Source organism: Oncorhynchus tshawytscha, linkage group LG11 (assembly GCF_018296145.1).
Source record: "Oncorhynchus tshawytscha isolate Ot180627B linkage group LG11, Otsh_v2.0, whole genome shotgun sequence".
NCBI classification, from domain to species: Eukaryota; Metazoa; Chordata; class Actinopteri; order Salmoniformes; family Salmonidae; genus Oncorhynchus; species Oncorhynchus tshawytscha.
The window spans coordinates 9,721,475-9,727,832 of record NC_056439.1 but is presented as its reverse complement, the minus strand read 5'-3'; positions in this window follow the sequence as shown (position 1 = coordinate 9,727,832).

The window sequence follows — 6,358 nt, the reverse complement described above, 5'->3', positions numbered from 1 at the left end:
AAAATCATATTTTTATTTTTAATAATCGTGTTTTAAAGTATGACACTAAAGGTTTGCAAATGGTAAAGCTAAGTTGAGCTGATAACACTTTTAAAAAAAAAGCAGTCTACATCTGAAAGGAAGTGGAACTTTCACGGAACTAGAGGTTTTACCAGTGAACATGAAACTGTCCATTGTCAGGCTGTAACTTGTAACCTGTGACCTGTAATTCTGCTTGTAATAGCACACAGAGAATGGCATCTCTTTGGTTTATCTTGATGATTTGTGAGTAAAATGTATTGGATTTTCAGAGGGTCTTCTTGATGAATAGCCTGATTTGATTATACACATGTTTTTTCATTTGATTGTAATAGATTACAACACATTAGGCAATTTTCTATCTATCAAACGGTGTTCATCGTCAAGCTACGGCAGTCTGTGGAGGAGTCTGTGTTTCGAAAGGTCCAGCTTGGAGATACTGCCATTTTCCCCTGTGATATCTCTTACCATTACGAGATAACCCGTTATCTTTGGTCACCAACACAATCTTCGTTTCGAGGCACAGATTGCCAACAGGTCATTGGCATTTAAAATCAAGACTGTTGAGGATGCAGACCTTGGATTGTATTACTGAATGGGAAAGGTTGGAAAAATGATGATGCTTGGGGGAGAAAGCAGAATTCATGGTAAGAGGAGATTTTTGATAATCAAAAACATATGTGTATTTCTCACAAAATACCATGCTCCTCAATTTAGAATATACCATTTTAGTTGTTAAATCTGTCACAAAATGTTATTCTCACATCTAAAACGTTCTGCCTCAGAGACTTTATGTTCAGTCTCTCCAACTGTGACCTTAACAAACCTATTTATCATCACTGGTGGTACACCTAATCATCAACCGATCTCATTAGTAATTTATGTCACTATTGTTCAGTGTCTGGCCTAGAAACTATAAATGAATATTTTACCACTTGTGTACAAGGTAACATAAATATATATACTAAATTATATTACAGCTTAAATACTAAGTCATACTGCATTTAACACAAACAAAAATGAGCCATGCAATTTTCCTAATGTAGCATAATTTCAGCAGGTAAAGCTAACCTCGCCTCCCTCCTCCTATACTTCTCCTTTTAGCTTCGCCTGCAATGTCTATTGGTACTAACGGTCTCTCCTTATTTCATCTGCATGCAGTTTTTAAGTTTTAAGTTCCTCGGCGTACACATCACGGACAAACTGAAATGGTCCACCCACACAGACAGTGTGGTGAAGAAGGCGCAACAGCACCTTTTCAACCTCAGGAGGCTGAAGAAATTTGGCTTGGCACCTAAAACCCTCACAACCTTAACAGATGCACAATTGAGAGCATCCTGCCGGGCTGTATCACCGCCTGGTATGGAAACTGCACCGCCCTCAAACGCAAGGCTCTCCAGAGGGTGGTGCGGTCTGCACAACGCATCACTGGGGGCAAACTACCTGCCCTCCAGGACACCTGCAGCACCTGATGTCACATGAAGGCCAAAAAGATCATCAAAGATCATCAAGGACAACAACCCTGCTATCATCCAGAAGTCGAGGTCAGTACAGGTGCATCAAAGCTGGGGCCGAGAGACTGAAAAACAGCTTCTATCTCAAGGCCATCAGACTGTTAAACAGCCATCACTAACACAGAGAGGCTGCTGCCTACATACAGACTCAAATCATTTGCCACTTTAATACATGGATCACTAGTCACTTTAAATAATGCCACTTTAATAATGATTACATATCTTACATTACTCATCTCATATGTATATACTGTATTTTATACCATCTATTCCATCTTGCCTATGCCGCTTGGTCATCCATATATTTATATGTACATATTCTTATTCCATCCCTTTAGATTTGTGTGTATTAGGTAGTTGTGTGGAAGAGTTGGATTACTTGTTAGATATTGCTGCACTGTCAGAATTAGAAGCACAAGCGTTTCACTACACTCGCATTAACATCTACCAATCATGTGTATGTGACCAATACAATTTGATTTGATTTTTGATTTGAGCTGCAGTTGGACTGGGTCTGGTGGGGATGATACTGGCAGTTTGCATCACTCATCACAAGAACAAGAAAGGGAACACGGCAACCTTAACGGTACGGTCCAAATAAGCTGCTCTGTATGCTTTACTTGCCCAGTGTGTTTCAGTGTCTGATTGCAATATAATATACGAAGAAACCCGAATGCCATAGTCCTACAGCATGTACAGTGGGGCAAAAAAGTATTTAGTCAGCCACCAATTGTGCAAGTTCTCCCACTTAAAAAGATGAGAGAGGCCTGTAATTTTCATCATAGGTACACTTCAACTATGACAGACAAAATGAGATTTTTTTTCTCCAGAAAATCACATTGTAGGATTTTTAATGAATTTATTTGCAAATTATGGTGGAAAATAAGTATTTGGTCACCTACAAACAAGCAAGATTTCTAGCTCTCACAGACCTGTAACTTCTTCTTTAAGAGGCTCCTCTGTCCTCCACTCGTTACCTGTATTAATGGCAACTGTTTGAACTTGTTATCAGTATAAAAGACACCTGTCCACAACCTCAAACAGTCACACTCCAAACTCCACTATGGCCAAGACCAAAGAGCTGTCAAAGGACACCAGAAACAAAATTGTAGACCTGCACCAGGCTGGGAAGACTGAATCTGCAATAGGTAAGCAACTTGGTTTGAAGAAATCAACTGGGAGCAAAAAAAATGGAAGACATACAAGACCACTGATAATCCCCCTTGATCTGGGGCTCCACGCAAGATCTAGTGAATGACCTGCAGAGAGCTGGGACCAAAGTAACAAAGCCTACCAGTAGCCTATCAGTAACACACTACGCTGCCAGGGACTCAAAACCTGCAGTGCCAGACGTGTCCCCCTGCTTAAGCCAGTACATGTCCAGGCCCGTCTGAAGCATGCTAGAGAGCATTTGGATGATTCAGAAGAAGATTGGGAGAATGGCATATGGTCAGATGAAACCAAAATATAACTTTTTGGTAAAAACTCAACTCGTCGTGTTTGGAGGACAAAGAATGCTGAGTTGCATCCAAAGAACACCATACCTACTGTGAAGCATGGGGGTGGAAACATCATGCTTTGGGGCTGTTTTTCTGCAAAGGGACCAGGACGACTGATCCGTGTAAAGGAAAGAATGAACGGGGCCATGTATCGTGAGATTTTGAGTGAAAACCTCCTTCCATCAGCAAAAGGGCATTGAAGATAAAACGTGGCTGGGTCTTTCAGCATGTCAATGATCCCAAACACACCGCCCGGGCAACGAAGGAGTGGCTTCGTAAGAAGCATTTCAAGGTCCTGGAGTGGCCTAGCCAGTCTCCAGATCTCAACCCCATAGAAAATCTTTGGAGGGAGTTGAAAGTCTGTGTTGCCCAGCAACAGCCCCAAAACATCACTGCTCTAGAGGAGATCTGCATGGAGGAATGGGCCAAAATACCAGCAACAGTGTGTGAAAACCTTATGAAGACTTACAGAAAACGTTTGACCTCTGTCATTGCCAACAAAGGGTATATAACAAAGTATTGAGATAAACTTTTGTTATTGACCAAATACTTATTTTCCACCATAATTTGCAAATAAATTCATTAAAAATTCTACAATGTGATTTTCTGTTTTTTTTCTCATTTTGTCTGTCATAGTTGAAGTGTACCTATGATGAAAATTACAGGCCTCTCTCATCTATTTAAGTGGGAGAACTTGCACAATTGGTGGCTGACTAAATTCCTTTTTGCCCCACTGTATGCTGATTATTTATCTGAAGACAATCGTGTTATTTTCAAGAGCTCACGAATTTGGGTCAAGTTTATCAGGAAGGAAACCACCCATCTTTGCTTTTCTGCTTTATTAAAAGCTGAGGTCTGGAACTCCCTCCAGGTCATCTCTCTCTCCATTCCTTGGCCTTGGTTGCCTGGTTTTTAAGCACTACATTCATTCATTGTGGAGAACAAACATCCGTTTGGCCAGAGCGATGTGGATGGGTAGCCTTGGTACATAAATATTTTTGCAGGACAACTCCTGGGAACCATGTACATATGTGGGGCCGTTTCAGCTCCAGATGACACAAGAGGGTTGCAGGTCTGCAGTCATTCATTTTAATTAGAGAAATATCCTATAAACCAAACTGTTTTAACTGTCAATGTACTTTATTGCACACAATCCTCAAATAAAATCGAGCATAAATAAAAATCTATGTATTTACATTGGGTCTAATGTGTGTGTGAGAGAGAGTGAGGCATGTTTCTCAACTCCAAGAAAAGCACACAGAATTTCCTCAAACTGTACATATTACCACATTATCACATTTGAATTTGATAGATATTTAGAGTAATTATGTAGATACTGACAATGGACAGACAGGCGTAGATATCTCCCATCCTAAAATAAACTGGAGCATCCATAAAATAAACAAGTAATTACAATTTCTTTACATTGGGGATAATGTGTGTGTGTGTGTGACAGAGAGAGAGAGAGTGTGTGCATGTTTTATTTTTCCTTGTCAGCCACCATCTCTGCTTTATCAGTCTTGATAGGCCCAGTGTATGCACTTCTGGGTGAGGCTGTCGGGCAGTGGTGGAGTGCATGGCAGATCTGAAAGAGTGATGCACATAGTGACAGTAAGTGTACAGCTCAACGACATGTCTGTGTGTGCACATCTGTTGGTGTGAGTGAGGATATGTGTATGGAATATAATTCTGAATTACCTGAATCCATCTGGGAATCCTCACAAGTTTCTCCCTTCACGGCTACTGTAGTAGGAACTGGTGCAGGCGGTAAATTAAATGCCACAGCAGAGGACTGCTGTGACTGCAGCTGAAATGCTGAGGGTGGCAGATCTAAAAGAGAGAGGCACAATTTTCTCAACTGACAATAATCATACAACTAAACAGACTGAATGAGTGTAAGGCCTAGATCCAATCAGATCAAGTGTTAACCGATGATTGCTGACACCACAGCTGATGTTTTGGCGGTGTCTGAGGTGTAACTGAGTTGGATCTGTCAAAATTGGTAAGCAGCAGCTCTTGATCATTGTCATGAAGCTACACCTGTCCTACTCGTGTTACAAGTTCAGAACGAGAAAGTGAAGCCTATAGATATCATGATGCTCAAATTCAAAATCATTAAACAAAATAGTGAGGATTTCTATCAGCCTAATCGAGATGTAGATTAAATCTCACATTCCAGTGTTCAAACTTGTAAACAGGTCCGCATGAGATTTCTGTTGATGCAACTCGGTGCAGCCAATGGCATTGTCCGCTTTCTGTATAATGCCAGGAGCCGCTTGTGGATTTCACAGCTCTAACACAGTTCCACCTCAGACACCACCAAAACAACCGCTATGTGGATGTCGGCTAAAGTGGACGTGATTGAATAGAGCACCAAGGGAGGGAGAGTGTGCATGTGTGTATACATGCATGTGATGATTACCTGTATCACCAGTCGCTGCAGCAGATGCAGGGACAGACGACTGCAGCTGTGGGGTTGTAATAGGGTTGTCAGATCTAAATGAGAGAGGCACAATTTTCTTAAGTGAAAAGAATGACACAACAAAACAGAGTGAGCGATTGAGTGAGTGTGTTGACATGTGTGTGATCATTTTTTGGACCACATCACACAGCTTCAGGTCTACAAGCCTCTGGAAGTTCCAGCGTGCCACTCCAGGGCTGGAACAGTTTGGTGGGAACACCCACCAAGTCTGGTTGTCAGATCTGAAAGATAGGCACAATAATATTTTAATGGCAAAGCCTCGACTACACATTAAACTAATTTAAGTGTGTGCTTGTGTATATCGGGCAACCACACAGCAGACTTAATTTCCCCAACTGCTCATTGTACTTGCCCTCGCAATCTGTGGTGTGTGTGTTCTGTGTTATTGACTCAGAAGTGTGTCATCCTGACCACATCCTTGTAGTAGGACATTCAGTGATTAGCTATTAACAGTGTACAGTAAAAAGGATATCAAATATTCAGATCTGGAATGACAAGTAGGCTAAATCAGTTTCAAAACCTCTAGGGCAGGAGTGGGCAAACTTTTTGGCTCGAGGGCCACATCTGGATTTTTAAATTCAACGGAGGGACACATTTTTTGGGGGACCAATTGTTTGTTCAAATCAATTTGCGGGGGCCTCCAGAGTGATGCAGAGGTCTTGAGAGTGGTGTAGTGGCTTGAGGCATCACCACAGACCCAGGTTCGATCCCAGGCTGTGTCACAGCTGGCAGTGACTGGGAGACCCATGAGGTGGTGCACAATTGGCACAGCGTCATCCAGGTTAGGAGAGGGTTTGGCCGGCTGAGATTTCCTTGTCCCATCGCACTCTAGAGACTCCTGTGGC